This window comes from Sus scrofa, chromosome X (assembly GCF_054392235.1).
Source record: "Sus scrofa isolate SSC_HxYL_T2T_F1_AM1 chromosome X, Sscrofa_HxYL_maternal_Yorkshire_Landrace_v2.0, whole genome shotgun sequence".
Classification (NCBI taxonomy): domain Eukaryota; kingdom Metazoa; phylum Chordata; class Mammalia; order Artiodactyla; family Suidae; genus Sus; species Sus scrofa.
In genome coordinates, this window is record NC_139401.1 from 13,790,163 (window position 1) to 13,807,267 (window position 17,105).

At 46.3% G+C, this 17,105-nt stretch overlaps 1 protein-coding gene and 1 pseudogene across 5 annotated transcripts in view; one reads left to right on the forward strand and one right to left on the reverse strand.

The window, feature by feature from the left end:
• Positions 1-17,105, forward strand: part of EGFL6 (EGF like domain multiple 6) — a 261,136-nt gene that overhangs the window by 111,960 nt on the left and 132,071 nt on the right. The window lies entirely within an intron of this gene.
• On the reverse strand, positions 10,065-10,706 carry LOC100157657 (transcription factor BTF3-like; annotated as a pseudogene).

Here is a 17,105-nt window from a genome sequence, read left to right on the forward strand (position 1 = left end):
GGCGTGGCTGTGGCTGTGGTGTAGACCAGCAGCTACAGCTCCAATTCAACCCCTAGCCTGGGAACGTCCATATGCCACAGGTGCAGCCCTCAAAAAAGGAAAAAAAATGAAGAATTTAAAATACTAAATATAAATGCCCAGCTTAAATGAAAGATGAGTTATAGAAATCCAACATATTTCCTAGGAATATTAACTGAGATATAAAATTATTGGCCCAGATAGTCACCTTAGAGTTAAGACAAAGGCCATCTACAGGGAGAACTTAATCACGATTGTAATTAATATTTTGCGGATGGAAATGTCACAAATGAAAGGCCACAAACAACATCGATGTTAATGCTTCAATATTTACGCTCTTAGTTTTTCCTTTTAGAGTTGGGGCTTTTTCTCTCTTTTGGAAGCCTTCAAGAAATTGTAGATCACTGTACAAGTTGCACTTGTTGGAAAACTGCAATTATTTCAGGTTCACAAATGATTTAATCGGAGGGAGAAAGGGAGAGGCAATGCGGGAGGGGGCGTTAGAGACCAGTCTTTTGTCTTCCACAAATGTTACACCTTCACCTGATAAGATGCCTTGCTACTTAGCCCTTTTTTTTTTTTTTTTTAAAGCTGAATGAATTTCCCCATCAAGGGGTCCCAATTGGAGTGTTTACATACTTAGATTTTTCTAAATATTTCTGATTTCAAACGTATGTATTACTCAGACCCTTTTGGACCCAAGAAGTGGACCCGTAGCAAAAGAAGAATTTATTGGCTCATGTTAATCAACAGTAAGGTCAAAGGTGGTACTACATCTCAGAGGTCAGGAACCAAGAATCTAAATTTCATCAAAGTTTTCTGTCTTTCACTGAAAATTTTAAAAAAATGTTTATTATAGTCGATTTACAGTGTTGTGCTAATTTCTGCTGTGCAGAAATGTGATTCAGGAGTTCTCGTCGTGGCGCAGTGGTTAATGAATCCGACTAGGAACCACGCGGTTGCGGGTTCGATCCCTGACCTTGCTCAGTGGGTTAACGATCCGGCGTTGCCGTGAGCTGTGGTGTAGGCAGCAGATGCGGCTCAGATCCTGCGTTGCTGTGGCTCTGGCGTAGGCTGGTGGCTACAGCTCCTATTAGACCCCTAGCCTGGGAACCTCCATATGCTCTGGGCGTGGCCCTAAAAAGCAAAAATAAAATATAATAAATAAATTAAAAAATAAAAATGGCTCTAAAACTTATGACAAGGTGCTCGGCTTTACTCATAATAAAAGAAATGTCAACTAGGAGTTCCATGGTGGTGCAGTGGGTTCAGGAGCTGGCATTTTCACTGCCGTGGCTCAGGTTCAATGCCTTGCCTGGGAATTTCTGTATGCCTTGGGCAAAGGGAAAAAAAAAAAGCAAAGAGAGAAAGGAAGAATTTTTTCAGAAAAGAAAGAAATGTGAACTAAAAGTACCCTGAGACACCCCGCTCACCTATCAGAGGCCGATATTCAAAGGGCTAACACCAGAATTCCCTGGTAGTCTAGCGCTTAATGATCTGGCATTGTCACTGCTGTGGTTCCCGTTCGATCCCTGGTCCAGGAACTTCTGCATGCTGCTGGGCATGGCCAAAAGAAAACAAAACCAAATGCTGACACCACAATCTCTTAGCCAGTTGTGGGCCCTCTCATTGCTGGAGGGAGTGCAAAATGGTACCGTGCCTATGGAAGGAAATTTGGCGCTAGGTAACAAAACTGCACAGGCACTTACCCTTTGACCCACTTATGCCACTCGTAAGAATTTACACTGAAAAAAAAAATTTACCTTGAAATACGCTTCTACCAATAGGAAAATGCATGGGCCAAAGGTTATTCAGTGCAACATTATTTGTCTGAGCACCGGAGACTGTTGGATACATTACCCGGCATCCACAGAAAGGAATGCTGTGCAGATCAATTTAAATCACCAATAAAGGTCAGACGGACCTCGTATGCCTCCAGCTGGGCTACTCTGAGACGGTCACCTATTTGATGTTCTGGCCAAAAAAGTGTAGCAGTTTCAGATTTGCATACCTGTGAAGGCAAGACCCTCCCTTCCCTGTGGGTCCCAAAGCAGTTCCTGGAGGGCTTGGGAAGGGACTGTTTGTTTGTCTCCGTGTATGAAAAAGAACCGATTTCTTCTGCAGTCCTTCCCCATCTCAGTAAAAGGCAACTCCAAGCTTCTAGTCCTTCAGACCGAAAGCCTTCACTCCTCAAGTTTCAATATGCCCTTCTTGATGAAGCATAGGAAAAGCTTGGAATCGGAGTTACTCTTTTTGCATCACTATTTGACTCGGAGGCCGGCTGCTCAGACCTCAGGTTTGGGGAAAGAGGAAAAAGGACTGAAGATGGGCAGGTAACACCCCAAACCAAATCTTCGGATTTTCATCATACGATTATCGTGATACCGCAATAAATTGAATATCCGTTTAAGGAAATCCCTCATTCATTGCTCAGTGATATCTGCAGAGCTAGAAGCTTATGAGGTGAGGCAGAGAACACCAAAGAGCAGTAGCACAATGACAGAGCCCACACTTCCCCTCACCTTCCATGGGTAGCACCCAGTTAATGGCCCTGCCTTAGTGCATGGCTGGGAAATGTGTTCTCGCTGTGTGCCCAGGGGGGAGGGAAATGGTCTGGTGAACAACTAACCAGTCCCTGCCACCTTGGTGATAGATTATAAATAATGTCTTTCACATATTAATTCATTAATATGAATCTACCATTACTGAACATTTTCTATTTATACTTTGCCGGTAACGATGACTTGATGTCTTTTTAATTTCTTAAATGGGTGACCTATGTGAAACTCCTGATGGTGTAGAAAACCCAGTAAGGACGTTATGGATGCCAAGCCTTAAGGAACATTGCTCTCAAGTCCTATCAAGCCATTTCTCAGAAATATTCCCTGGTGCTGGCCGTGCTAAGACTCGAGAAAAGAAGGCTGGTGCTTCCAGTGAGGAATAAAATTCAGTGTCGCTGAAGCAGGTCGCAAGTGCTCACTGATAACAACTGTGCACCAGTTGTTCCCATTTCATAATGCTTTTCCACAAAGCCCCAGATTTCAGTTTTTGTCTTTTTTTTTTTTAATACCCTTTCCCCTCTACCATGGAATTTGTACATTTAACTTATATGGAGGCTCAAAAGGGAGCAAAATAAGAAGGGATGCTAAGATTGGAAAACGTAAGTGTTAAAGAAAAGAAAGAAAAAAAAAGAAAAGAAATCAGAGGACTTCAGGAGTAACGGGGAATGGAGCCGGGGGTGGGAGTGATAAAAACAGCATGAGGGTCACGTGATTTTGCCAGTTGGCCATTTTCTCCCTCTGAGCTTCCGCTCTGGTCTTTTTTCAAATTACGTTCATTTCCTCAGCAGGTTCCTGACCCTGCTAGGAAGCCTTAAATCACAGATCGTGATGTAATTGCTCTGGGGGCTGGGGTCTCAGGCTTTGGAAAGGCTCAAAAGCTTTCTGGGTGATGCTTTTGTCCAGCAGAGCTGAGAACCGCTGATTTCCCCCCTGGTTGCTTTTTGGTTGACTAATTTGGGGCACTTGATGATGATACCTCTGATGGAACTGAGTCAGGTGAAATCGAAAGCCCATACATTTAAAACAGGTAAAGAAATACAGCTCCCCAGGGCATAGTTAAAATTGTAACCTGTGCTAAAAACAACCTTCTGGCAGCCAACAGTAGTGATCACAGCATTCCCGCACTGAAGTTCATCTGATTACTTCTCACCAGGAGCTCTGAAGTTCAAGACACTTCTCACTTACTCGGTTTCTCTGTCATGTCCTTCAACACCTTCATAGGGAGTTAGGATGGAGCTTTTGACCAACTTAAATGACTTTGGGTGCCCTCCTGACGCTGTCAGTGCAAACTTAGCCAGTTTTTTGCAAATACAGGCAGGGCAGAGTGTTCCAGATGCCACCGTCCATGAAAGCTGTTGGGCCTTAGCGTTACCCTAAGACTTTCTAACAAGTCCATCAAGCAACCTTCATACAGACCAGACTTTCTCCAAAATATGAATAGGGCTAAGGTTGAGAAACCTTGACTAAAAGCAGCCATATCCAGAGTTCCCACTGTGGCGCAGCGGGATTGGCAGCATCTCTACAGTTCCAGGATGCAGGTTTGATCCCCAGGCCTGGCACAGTGGGTTAAAGGATCCAGCATTGCCTCAGCTGCAGCATAGGTTGCAGTTGCCACTTGGACCTGATCCTTGGCCTGGGAACTCCATTTGCAGCAGGGCAGTCAAAAGAGGAAAAAAAAAAAAAAAAAAAAAAAAAAAAGGCAACCATATCCATAAAATCCAATAGGCAGTACCATTTGGAGGGACCTTTAATAGTATAGATCTGTGGCTCTCAAGTGGGAGTGATTTTGTACCCCCCCCGTCCCCCTCCCCCACTCCCAGGGCTATTTGGCAGGGTCTGGAGACATTTCTCTTTGTCACACCTGGGGAGGGGGCACTACTGGCATCCTGAGTAGAGTCTTGGAATGCTGATATCCCACGAGGCACCAGATAACCCCTCACAGCAAAGGGTGATCGAGCCCCCAGCGTTAGAGTGCCAAGGGGGAGAGACCCTGCGCTAGGATCAGCTCTGTTGTGGCCCTGGGGTCCCCTGGTTCTCCCACCCCCTTTTGGTTTTGCGCTTTTCCGTCTGCCCTTGTATTGCCAGCCCAGGCGTGGGTGTCTAGACACAAGACAGCTCTGGCATAGCAATAGGGCGGCTGAGAGGAGGGAGGCTCGGCACAGAACCCAGCCCCGGAACAGATCGACACTGGAGTGGCCAGTGAACATCACAGGTTCAGCCAGGGCTGGGGAAGACAAGCCACAGTCATAATTCAAGGCGACAGTCAGCACAAATGGCCCTGCAAAAGACATTCTGTCCTGCCAGGCGCAGGGACAGAGTGGCTGGGAATCTGGGGCAGTGGAGAATTTTACTGTAAAAGCAGGCTGTTTCCGTAAAGCCAGGCAACAGGTAAGCCAGGCCCAGCCACCATGCTGGGGTTTGGGGGCAGGGCTAGATCCTAGGATGGGGCACCTTGCGGGAAGGACAGGAGGGAACCTGGGTCCTTTGCCAGCCAGCTGAAGGAGGACTTGAGACAGATTGCAGTACAGCTATGAAGCAGGGCAGGTGGGAGGTTGGGGCTCATCTCAGAAAAAGGGTGATAGATGTCCATTAGCAGCATGGGAACGCCACAGGGAGGGCGGGTCATGACGCATAAAGCACTGCTGAGCCCAGCACTAAGCAACTGGACACTGACTCTGTAGCAAAGGGCTGAAATCCTGCTCTTGCAGAGTCACATCTTGATCCCAAATCTTTCTCAATTCAAAGCATGAGAGCTGAGCAACCTTGCTATAAGGCCTCTTCAAAGAAACATGAACTATGAGTTCCCACTGTGGCAAAGTGGGTTAAGGATCTGACTGCGGCAGCCCGTGTCAGTGTGGACATGTGGGTTCGATCCCCAGCCTGGTGCAGTGGGTTAAAGAATCCAGCTTTGGCACAGCTGTGGCGTAGGTCACAGCTGAGGCTTGGATTCAGTCCCTGACCTGGGAACTTGCATATGTCATAGGCGCAGCCATAAAATTTGAGAGCTTGGGGGTTTTTTGTTTGTTTGTTGGTTGGTTGGTTGGTTTTTAAGGCCACACCCACAGCATAGGGAAGTTCCCAGGCTAGGGGTCAAATCAGAGCTGCAGCTGCTGGCCACATCACAGCCATCACAGCCACAGGGGATCTGAGCCAAGTCTGCAACCTACACCACAGGTCATGGCAACACCGGATCCTTAACCCCTTGAGTGAGGCCAGGAATCAAACCTGCATCCTCTTGGATCCTATTGGGGTTTGTTACCACTGATCCATGAGGGGAACTCCCCATAAAATTTTTTTAAAAGTGAGCTAAACCTGAACTCCTGTAATCTTAACTTCTACTTCTGTCATAACACCTCCCTTTCCACCATTGATAATGGTCGGGCCTTGAAAACAGGCAACAGTGTTTATCTCATTGATTCCCGCATGCTGTGATGTAAGTCCACCAATGTATACCACATCTCAACTCCCCATCAATATACCAAACTGGAACTCAGGGAGGTAGGTGAAAGACTGTTAGTGTCAAGAACTATGAAGGATCTGAGATTTGACCCTACCAGCGAGCTCATGGGTTAGCCTGCCACAGTCTCAGGGATGTTGGTCAGAGACAAACGCCTTTTTTATGCTTAGAACCACAAGCAACGTGAGCTTCATATTCATATCACATCCTTCTTGTTTCCCAAGTCTTATGGGGGCTGTACAGTGTCCCAGAAAGATGCTGTGTATGCAGTGGTTTTGTGTCATAATCAAGAAACCCCAAGCTTGGGGAACCCAAATATTTTATAGCGGGCAGAAAGCAGACCTGTCTGACTTTGGCACTGGAGTGAAATATTATCTTTATTATGCTGGGCAGCAAAGAAATCTACTCTGTGCTCTGGAGGAATATGCTGTTTCTACCTTTCAAGGATGCTGTACAAACATTTTGGGGGGAAAAAGGAAAGTACAGATCAAAGACCATCAGCATCTCCACCAACAAGACATGTAGAAGCTCCAAAGAGCCATGGAGAAGTGTCTCCAACCATGGTTAACACAGGCTCTGGGATGCTATGTCCTGTTTGTTGAGTGATTTTATTTTCTGTAAATTCTCAAATAGGAAATGTTAAATGTGCCTCCTCGCAAACCTGTATGGAGTCAACTTGCCTTTACAATTAGTAACCAATGCTTTTACTTTTATTTCTGCCAAGTGTGCTTTCTTCTTACAAAGATAAGTGCTTTCTGCTTTCGATGTGTGAAACATGGCAGTGAAGACCCTAAGGCTTATTATTCAGACAGTCCTGCCCAGGCTGAAAATCTCAGACCAGTACCAACTTCCTAACTGTCACTTCCAAGTCTTCAGCTCTTTTCCCTGCAGCTTATTCTCTTAGCATCCAGAAAACGCAGAGCCTGTGTCATTTAAGTCAGGGAAGATCATCCATCTTGCTAAGACCGAGATGGGAAGGCGTGTCAGAAATGTTCTTTGTATTTGCTGAATATTTAACACAATTATCTGGCTTAGTAATTCACACACAGACACACATCTTCAACCCTTGGTCCTATCCGTTTCTTCTCTCCCGCCCCATTATTATAATTTTGCGATACCAAGCTTTTTAAGTGCAAAACCAAGCAAATTTAAATATCCTCTTCCGTCCCCTTTTTGCCCTCTCTGAGGAACACAGGAAGACTACATTTCCCAGCCTCCTCTGCTGTTAGGTTGAGGCCATCTAACAAATGACCAGTATCCATGTGGATGAGGGTTTGTTCCCTGGCCTCACTCAATGGGTTAAGGATCTGGCGTTGACATGAGCTGTGGCGTAGGTCGCAGATGTGGCTTGGGATCTGGCATTGCTCCCAGATATCAGGATAAGCTGCTCCTTACGAGCAGGAGGCTATACATTTGAGTCAGTGTACTGCTGATAGATCAAGTCCCAGCCTTTCTCAAGCTCTCAGGGCTGGCCACAGTAGGAGGCAGTAGAAGAAGCCTGGGCTGGAGTAAAAAGAGCTGAGTTTAAATCCTGCTGCATCTCCTTCAGATTCAGAAGCCCCTGGCAAATTACTACACTCTCTGAGCTTCTACACTCTCTGAGCTTCAGCATCCTCAGCTGTAAAAGAGGGGTGATCATTTTTTATAGGGTTGATGTACAATTTAAATGAAGTAACATGTCTCGTATAGTTTCTGGGGTTTAATAGATGCTCGGTAAACAATAGCTGATATTATTATTGTTAATGATCACATCATAATACAAGCCCTACAGATGAAAGGGAATCTCAGGTCCTGGGGCATATGCTATTCTGAACTGTGACCACATCTGGCATTTCTCCTTGCATTTGCATGTCTTTCCACTAACTACTCCCCACAACAATCGAGTGATGAAGGCAGGTGTAATTATTACCGTTTTCCAAATGAGAAAAACTGGCCTCAGGGATTTCTGGTCTCTTGCCCAAAGGTCACACAGGTCATAGATTCAGAGCTGGGACTCAGCTCTGAATGACTCCTCCCACCCTACCAGAATAAACCAATCAAGTGTTACCTTATTTCTCCAGTGAGGTGAGCACCAACAATCTTATTAGCAGATTGGAAGCTGTGAACGAGCAACTTGGGGCCGGGAAGAGAAGCTGGTTTACTGGGATGGCCCTTGTCTTCTTCCATGAAGTTCCTCCAAGTGTGCCTGATGCACAGTGAGGCCAAACAAACTGAAGCATCGGGGTTCAGAGCTGAGAAAGGCTTAATGCAGGGCCAAGAAAGGAGAATGGGTGGCTTGTGCTCAGAACCCCCTGAACTTACCAAAGGTTTGTGGGGAGAAGTTTTCATAAGCAAAATTTTAGGGTGAGGGCTACAGAGCATCCGACTTTCTTCTGATTGGTTGGTGGTGAGGATAGAGGGTGGTGCTCCAGAAATCTCTCGCTCAGCCTGAAGTTAGCATCCTCCACTGGAGTAGGGACCTGAGTTCCTGCAGAAGAACCCAAAGATACTACTATGTATATTCTTGAGCAGGAACCAGGATTCTGTTTAAATGGCTGCACCCCTGTTTCCTGACTGCTCCTCCTTTGTTTGTGCTTTTCCTCCCTTCCCTGCTTAGTAACTTTGAATCTGCACTTTGGAACTCAGGAAAGGTCTAGGAGGCTGAGCCTTTTTCCTACCAACAACAGACAAGGGGACATGGAAAGGATTTGTACCCAAGAGGGTCCTGCCGGCTTTCACCTCCATAAGGCATCTTCCATAAACGTGGCTGGCAAACAAGCAGGAAATGCTATCTGGCAGGTTATCTGAGTAGAAAAGAAGAAAGCCCTTGGACCCAAACCAGGGAGCACGCAGTAGAAGATGGCTTTCAAGTCAAAGGGTAAAGAAATAGGAAGGAAAAGAGAGCACGAGTGTCAGGAGAGGACGTCTCTATATTCCATTCATTTTGTGAGTGACTTGGTGGACCCCGCCTTCTCTTCTGCTTCACATCACACTGGAAATAAGAAGAAGAGCCTGTTTAACAACATTATAAAAGGCATTTAAAAATAAAGGGGCAGGAGTTCCCGTCGTGGCTCAGTGGTTAACGAATCCGACTAGGAACCATGAGGTTGCGGGTTCGGTCCCTGCCCTTGCTCAGTGGGTTGACGATCCGGCGTTGCCGTGAGCTGTGGTGTAGGTTGCAGACGCGGCTCGGATCCCGCGTTGCTATGGCTCTGGCGTAGGCCGGTGGCTACAGCTCCGATTGGACCCCTAGCCTGGGAACCTCCATATGCTGCGGGAGCGGCCCAAGAAATAGCAAAGAGACAAAAAAAAAAAAAAAAAATATGACTTTAGCAGCTCAGGTCATTAAGGGGCAAATGCTTTAAAATCTGCTTTGGGACTGATTTATAAGACGAATGGAATGCTGAGTTGGGAGACTCCCATGCTCAGACTTACCACTAAGTATCTCAAGGACCTCAGGCCTATCGTTCTAGACCATTGGTTCTCAAACTTTCAAGTGCATCACCGTCACCTAGGGGGCCTTTTAAAATGCAAATGGATGAGCCCCAGCCCCAGAGTTTCTGATGATGCTACAGATGTGAAGTAGGGCCTGAGAATTTGCGTTTCTGGACAAGGTCATAGGTGTTGCTGACCCTGTGGTACTATGGTGGAGTTTTGTTTGTTTGTTTGTTTGTTTGTTTTTAAACTGGGCAAAGAACTTTATTAACCTCTCTTTCAAACCTTATTCCCAGGCTTCTTCAGCTTAATTAGCTGCAAAGAATGAATTGTGGGAGTTCCCTTGTGGCTCAGCGGGTTAAGGCTTAGGTGGCTGCTATGGCACACGTTTGATCTGTGGCCCGGGAACTGCTACATGCTGTGAGCATAGTCCAAAAAAAAATGTATAAACAAAAACTGAAAAGAGCTGCAATGTCCAGGGACTTGAACTTAAAAATATTCGAGATCTTTATTTTTTCAGACCCATAGACAAAATTTTTTGAAGCAGTCATACTATAAAATAGCAGCTCCCAGTCATTTCTTCAAGTTTTATCTTCCTCAAAAGTTGACTCGGTTCAGTTGGCTTCACTCTTGGAAGCCTAATCGGGATTCTCCACAAGATCGGGGACTTTATCAGCATCATCTTCTCGGGCAGCAAGTGATGCTTTCCCATCCACAGATTGCTTGGGCAGACCTTAAACTGCTCAGACTGTCTGGGCCAAGCTGGTTTAAGATGCTGGGTAGCATTTCTGTCAGCTGCTTTGTCTCAGCATGGCCTGGAAATGGTGAAAGTGTTTGCAGCCAGAAATGCCTGATCTTTAGGGCTATTAAAGTGAATCATTGTTCCTTGGCTTGTGGACATATTCACCTCTTCAATACCAGAGATACTGTTTACCCCTAACTTTTTTTCTTTTTTGGCCACCCCACGGCATATGAGCCCCCAGGCCAGGGATCAGATCTTAGCTGCCGTTGTGACCTACACCACAGCTGCGGCCGGGGATCGAACCTGCGTCCCCATGCTACAGCGCCGTCACGGATCCCATTGTGCCACAGCAGGAACTCCAACCCCTAACTTCTTTTTCGAGAACTGAAGGTTTTCGTCATCTGCTGTGGCTCTTCTGTGAACCCCTTCTTTCTAAGAGCAGTTCCCTTCCCACCGTGCTCGCTTGCGCCTGCAGTTTGATGAGTTCCCCCCAGTTTGTGATAGTTCATTTCATCTTGTAGGAGCAGAAATGGGGCCACAAGGGGGGACTAGGGTTGGCGCTCAGGGGGTTTCGGGCAGACCAGCTGAGGTTAGGCGCGTACACGCTGGGGTGTGAGACAGCAGCTAGACGGAGGTCAGAAATGACCCACAGATCGCACTTTGAGAACCCCTGTTATAGACCAAAATGGTTCAATTGGTTTTATCCTCCTAATGGGAGGAGCTTTTGAGTCTTCCTGGCTGGGACCACAAATCAGACCTCCACAATTCAACAGCTGAAGAATCATGGATGTTTACCTGTCTCCATTGCTGGATATATGTACATTTGTAAGAATGCTTGATTATTAAAATGTCAAAGGCTATTAATCTGGCAGGAGGTCTTTAGGGAAACCTTTATTATTATTATTATCATTTTTTACCTTGGCATACAGTGGCTTGATGTGGGATCTCAGTTCCTGGGCCAGGGATTGAACTTGGGCCACAGCGCTAAAAGCACCCACTTCTAACCACTAGACCACCAGGGAACTCCCTGGGGAACCTTTAGAGTTGTATGAAGCCAGAACGGAGTTGGGAAGGAAGGCGGGGAGCCTTAATCCAAGCATAATTAGGAATAAGGGGAACCCAAGTGGTCCTGAAACTCTTCAGAAATCTGTTGCCATCCAAGGTGTCAGCCCACTGGGAAACACTGGAAAATATGCAATCACAGAAATGATTGCTTTCTTCATCCTACTTAATCATGCTTCTCTTTGTGAATGTGGTTGGTTTTCTCGAGGGTTTCTCAACCTGTGCACTAGTGACATTTGAGGCTGAATCGTTCTTTGTTTGGGGGCCTGTTCTGTGTATTGGAGAATGTTTAGCAGCATCCCTCACTTCTACCACTAGATGCCAGTAGCACCCTTCTCCTCCAATTAGAACAACTCAAAATATATCCACACAATACCAGAGGTCTTTAGGGGGCAAAATCTTCACCCTCCTACCCGTGGTTGAGATCCATTGGTTTTATGTAATCAGGAGGTAGTTTCAAAATATCACTGAGTCCCACTCGGTCCTGGTGTGTGGCCCACAGTGGACCACAGCCGAGATCCTCCTGTCAGGGCAACTTCAGCTTGCTGGGGAAGGGGTGGCTGGGTGGGCCTGAGGACCTGGTACAGCCAAGCCCACCCCAGCCCCTGGTACTTTCCTTTTCTGGAGGACTCACTAAAATGATGATATAGATCTAAAAACAAACAGAAAAGATAACGTGAGAGTTCCTGCTATGACGCAGTGGGTTAAGGATGCAGCATTATTGCAGCTGTGGTATAGGTCACAGCTGCAGCTTGGATTTGATACCTGGCCTGGGAACTTCCATAGGCCACAGGTACAACCCAAACAAAGCAAAACAAAACAAAACAGAGACAACATGGAAAAATAATGTCCCCTGAACAATCATACCTCAGCAAGAAGTAAGCCTCAAGTATACCTTCATATATAAAAGACACATCATATTTTTGAACTTCCTCTTGCTTTCGTTGGCTTCAGCCATTGACTTCATTTATTGGTGAGGCAGTTTTATTCCCAGCATCTCTCCCTTTAATTTAAGCCACTTTCTGTTCAGTGCCTCAGCAGTGGGGCTAAAACACTGCACAGGAGTCATTTGTAGGCTCTGAGGCCATTGGGTTGTCACCCATGTGCTCTATCTGCTGAAGCTGAGAGCTGGGCTCCTCACTGCCACCACTCAACTGGAACCCACTGTTGCCCGACGACCGGGTTCGCCTCTTGGCGGGTGCGAAGCCAAAGGACACAACCAAGCCAAAAATCAGGAGAAGGATTTATTACTTCCAGCAAGTAAGGAGGACACTGGGGATCTTTCCCAAAGTAGTATCTCCTGGAACAGCAAAACTGGGGAAGTTTTAAGCTGAAGGTACATGCATATTCATGAAGGGGTTTGGGCAGAGCAGACCTCAGCGTAGAATCCAGGCAAAGGTCCACAGAGTCCAAGGTTTGGTTGATGGAATTCACAAGGGTCGACGTCTTTGTTCTACCCTCCATCCAGGTGGGGGCCTTGGTTCCTCCTAAATTCAAAGATTATATCAGCTTGTGATGTGCATCCCTTAAGGAGGAATCAAGATTCTGTTTTATCACTGAACTATTATTTAAAAAAAAAGTTTTATTGACATGTAGTTGATTTACAAGGTTGTGATAATTTCTGCTGTACAACAAAGTGATTCAGTCACACATGTACACACATCCATTCTCTCTCAGATTCTTTTCCCACATAGATGAGCACAGAATATTGGGTAGAATTCTCTGTGCTCTACAGCAGGTCCCCATTGGCCAATCATTTCAGATACCTCAGTGTGCATCTGCCCATCCCACACCCCCAGCTGATCCCCCCATGCATCTGTCTCCTTTGGTCACCATAAGTTTTGCAAAGTCTGTGAGTCTATCTGTTCTGCAAATAAGTTTGTATCATATTTTTTTTTAGATTCCACATGTAAGTGATATCATATGATGTTTGTCTTTCACTGTCTAACTTCACTTAGTATGAAACTACCATACTAAGTGAACTATTGTTTCTTGACTACTTTTCCTTTGTCCCTTAAGATCATTGATTACTGAGACCTGTTCAAGGGCAAGCATTTCAGCCAGGCTTAGATCCCAAGATGGCTTAGACCGAAAATGGCTTCTCTTCTGTCAAGACAGCCATGCCTGGTTCTCTTTCTCCAGGGCCCCCCTTCCCTATCTGCTTACACCACCTCAAGAGCATGTGACCTGAGCAGTCACACAGGGCCCCATGTTCAGAAGGGCCCCATACTTCCGACTGTGGCCTGTCATAGGTTTACTGCTCTGTGGTCGCCATCTTGAAATTTGTAACTTGTGAACAAGATGCCCCCACATTTTCATTTTACACTGAGCCCTGCAAACAATGTAGCCAGTCCTTCATCCTTTGTAGAAACCGGATTCTACCTTAGGCCCCCTGCCCAAGCTTTCTATCTGTTAAGTATGCTGTAAGTGTAAAAACCAGTTTTTAAAACGAATGACCAGTTGCACAACAACAAAGGCGACTGAATTTTTAGAAAGGGAAACATCTCTGGCACTTTCCAAAATAAAGATGTCTTATACTGGCCAGCAGATGTCGCTCTTGCTACATGACAAGAGATGCTATTTTCAGCTGGCTAGTTCAGGTGGAAGGATTTTTTGAGCCTTAGGGGAGGCAAGTCTTTAAAGGAACTTGAGCTAAGAACTTTTATGATAACATCATGCTTTTTTTTTTTTTTCTGATGAGGACACTACCACAAAGAAAGTTCGCCATCCAACAATTCTAAGGGGAAGAACTGCAAATCATAATTGTAACAAAGTATTCACTTGTTTAAATAAAAACTAAATAATGTAACTAAATGTAGCTTCTTCAGCAGGGAGGACATATTTATGACTGGCTTGTCCTTTCAAACTAGTGGCTAATGCAGAGGATATGTGATCTTGTGATTTATAGTATGAAATATAATTTGATCTTGGTCCCCAATTCCAGTGGAGAGCTCCTAAAACTCTTGCAATTTCCTAAACAAAACGAGGGATTAAGGTGTCTTTTGTTCTACTAATAAGGTAACTTTTGGAGGCCTCCCCGTCTGGGGGGCTGGTTGCCAGGGAAACCAACCCTGTGAATGGAGGGGGATGGGGAGAGGGGCTGGAGGTTGAATCAAGGGCCAATGACCAATGGTTTAACCAGTCACGACTATGTAATGAAGCCTCCATAAAAGAAAAAAACCAAAAAAGGATGGGGTTTGGAGAGCTTCCAGTAGGTGAACATGGAGATTTGAGGAGAGTGAAGCATCTGCAGAGGGCATGGAAGGGTAGTTCTCTTTCCGCATCCCCTGCCCTCTGCGTCTCTTCCAACTGACTCTTCCTGAGTTACATTCTTTTATAATCACCCAGTGATCTAGTAAGTAAAACATTTCTCTGAGTTCTGTGAGCTGTGTAGCAAATTAAACCCAAAGTGAGGGGCGTTGTGGGGCCGGGGAATCCTTTGGTTTTATAGCCAGTCTGTCAGAAGTACTGGTAATAGCTTGGGCTTGCACCTGGCGTCTGAAGTGTTGCAGTCGGGGCAGGAGGGGAGGACCACACAACAGACTTGTGTGACTGATCCCTTAACCTGTGGGATCGGATGCTACCTCCAAGGTAGATAGTGTCAGAATTGAGTTGAACTGTAGAACCCCCAAGTGGTGTCTGAAGAGCTGCTTGTTGGATGTGTGGCGGAACTCACCACATTGAAACTGCTTCTCAGAACACCTTAGTAGAGACAGTTGCCCAGTGTGTTGGCTTATTGTTTTGAAGGGTTGGATTTGTTGCCCCCCCACCCCACCCCTGCCAAGAAAAAAAGTGTCAGAGTCCAGCAGAGCATTGATACCCTCCATTCCAGGGCTCATATGAAAAATGGCAGAATGAGTCCAAGTTTTCCCTGGATGTGTTTCATCATTTGCCAGAAGGTCCCAGCTGAACATATATACCTTGTTCGAGGTGCGTCATCCCAGTGTAAATAGACAGTGATGGAGTGAGATTGTTCAGTTGGTAGAAAAACTCTTGGTTGCTAAGACCAAACTCCATTTTTCCGTAACAGGATCAGCCGGCTCAATATTAAAATGTCACTAGCACCAAAGTCACAATTCATCATAGAAAGACATTCACGTAGCCCTCACAGTCTCTCAGATGAATTCTTTTATGTGGTGAAAGATGGGAAAGCATTCTTTCAACTTTCGCCGGAAATCAGTCATGTGTGCACCACTGCAAGATCAGCAGAATCACAGTTCATAAAGCACATACACCTGCAGACCACAATGCAAAAGCAAAACGGTAATAATGCCTGGGTTTCATTAAAGAGAATGGTCTTGGTTAGTCCATCAGGATCCAACAATCCCTAAGCCCGCAGTCTGGGAAATTAGCCCTCCCGAGTTTCTGGGGCTTGGACCAGTTATCCAAGATGTATGTGCATTGGACATGTCACTTATCGTATATTGTTTTAGCAAAGCCAAACCAACTAATAATGCTTACGAGAGGATGCTCCATACATAACTAAATCAGTAAAAGGTGGGAGGCTCATTAAACTATGCATAACCTTACAAAAATGGACCGAAGGCATCAATATACACTCACAGAGTGGACTGGTGGGGCAGAGCATCTGCGAAGATCGCCCATCAGTGACCTTCACTTCTGGATCTTGTCTAACTCCTCATTGCCCCACCCAGCCCCTTAAATCTCAGTATCCATCCAACCGCAGTCTCCCATCCTCGGCTTATCTCCAGCACACCCCGTCTTTGTGCTGATGGACATCTATCTCTGTGCTCCTAGCCCAGTAGCCCACACCTGGCCTGACTTCTCTGCCCAGTGTGGAGTACATGGCTGGCCTTGAACATGTTCTTATCAACACACCCAGCTTCCTGTGCCACTCTCTGCTGCCATATGCAATGGGCAAAACCCGAAACCGGGGTCCTCAGTCTGCCCTTGCAGATTACCCCCTACTACCCCCCGAAGGCCATCCTATGACCAGCAACAGGGTGGGTTGGTGCCCTCACAAAACTGTGGTTGCTCCAGCCCCAGCTTGTGCCACGGGGCTGCCGGAAACCTTCCTTGTGACTGTCTGAGATGTGTCATGCCCTTCGCAATCGTCACCCTTCACCATCTTTAATATTTAATCGCTATTAAATACTATTTAATCTTCAATACTCTTCACAATCCAGTGAACAGCTTTTGCCTGGAGACAGTGGCCCCAGGATGGACATGGTGGCAGGCCAGAGCCAGGGCCCCACACCAAAGCCACGAGTAGAATATATAAGGAACTAAGTTATACTCATGTCAAGCAGCAAAACTGTCTCTCCATAGTAACGGAGTTGCTGCCCTGAGCTCCAGCCTCTCGTGATCTGAGAAGGATGGAGTAACTTTCTCGGTCCCGCTCCTCTCCGGGGCCCTCGCTGCAAAAGGTCTTCTGGGACCCCCAGTTTCATACACATGTCTATGAGGAAAACAGAGGCTGCCTCTCCTCGCCCACCGAGTCTCTTGGGGCCTATGAATGAGCCTCATCCAGCTCGCTGGCTGGTTCTGCGGAAAACTAAGCAAGTCCAGGAGTCTGAGCGGTCCCTTTCTCTAGTCCTGTTACCTGCACTGGCCTGCCCCCTGGCCTGGCTGAGTTTCAGACCTCACTGTGTACCGTGAGGTCTGAAAGGAGATCAGCTGGAGGCTTCGAGAAAAGCACGTTCCTCCCTCAAGAATGCATTTTAATCGGTCTCCACTGCAACAAAGAGCCCCAGGGGCAGTAAGATTGCTTTGGTGGTTTAACTCCATTCCTTATTCTCTGGCCTCTTGGCATCACCTCCGCTCTGAGAGATGCTGGACACGTTCCAAACAACTGAGTCTGTAAACAGTCCACCTCCCTTTGCCCAGAGTC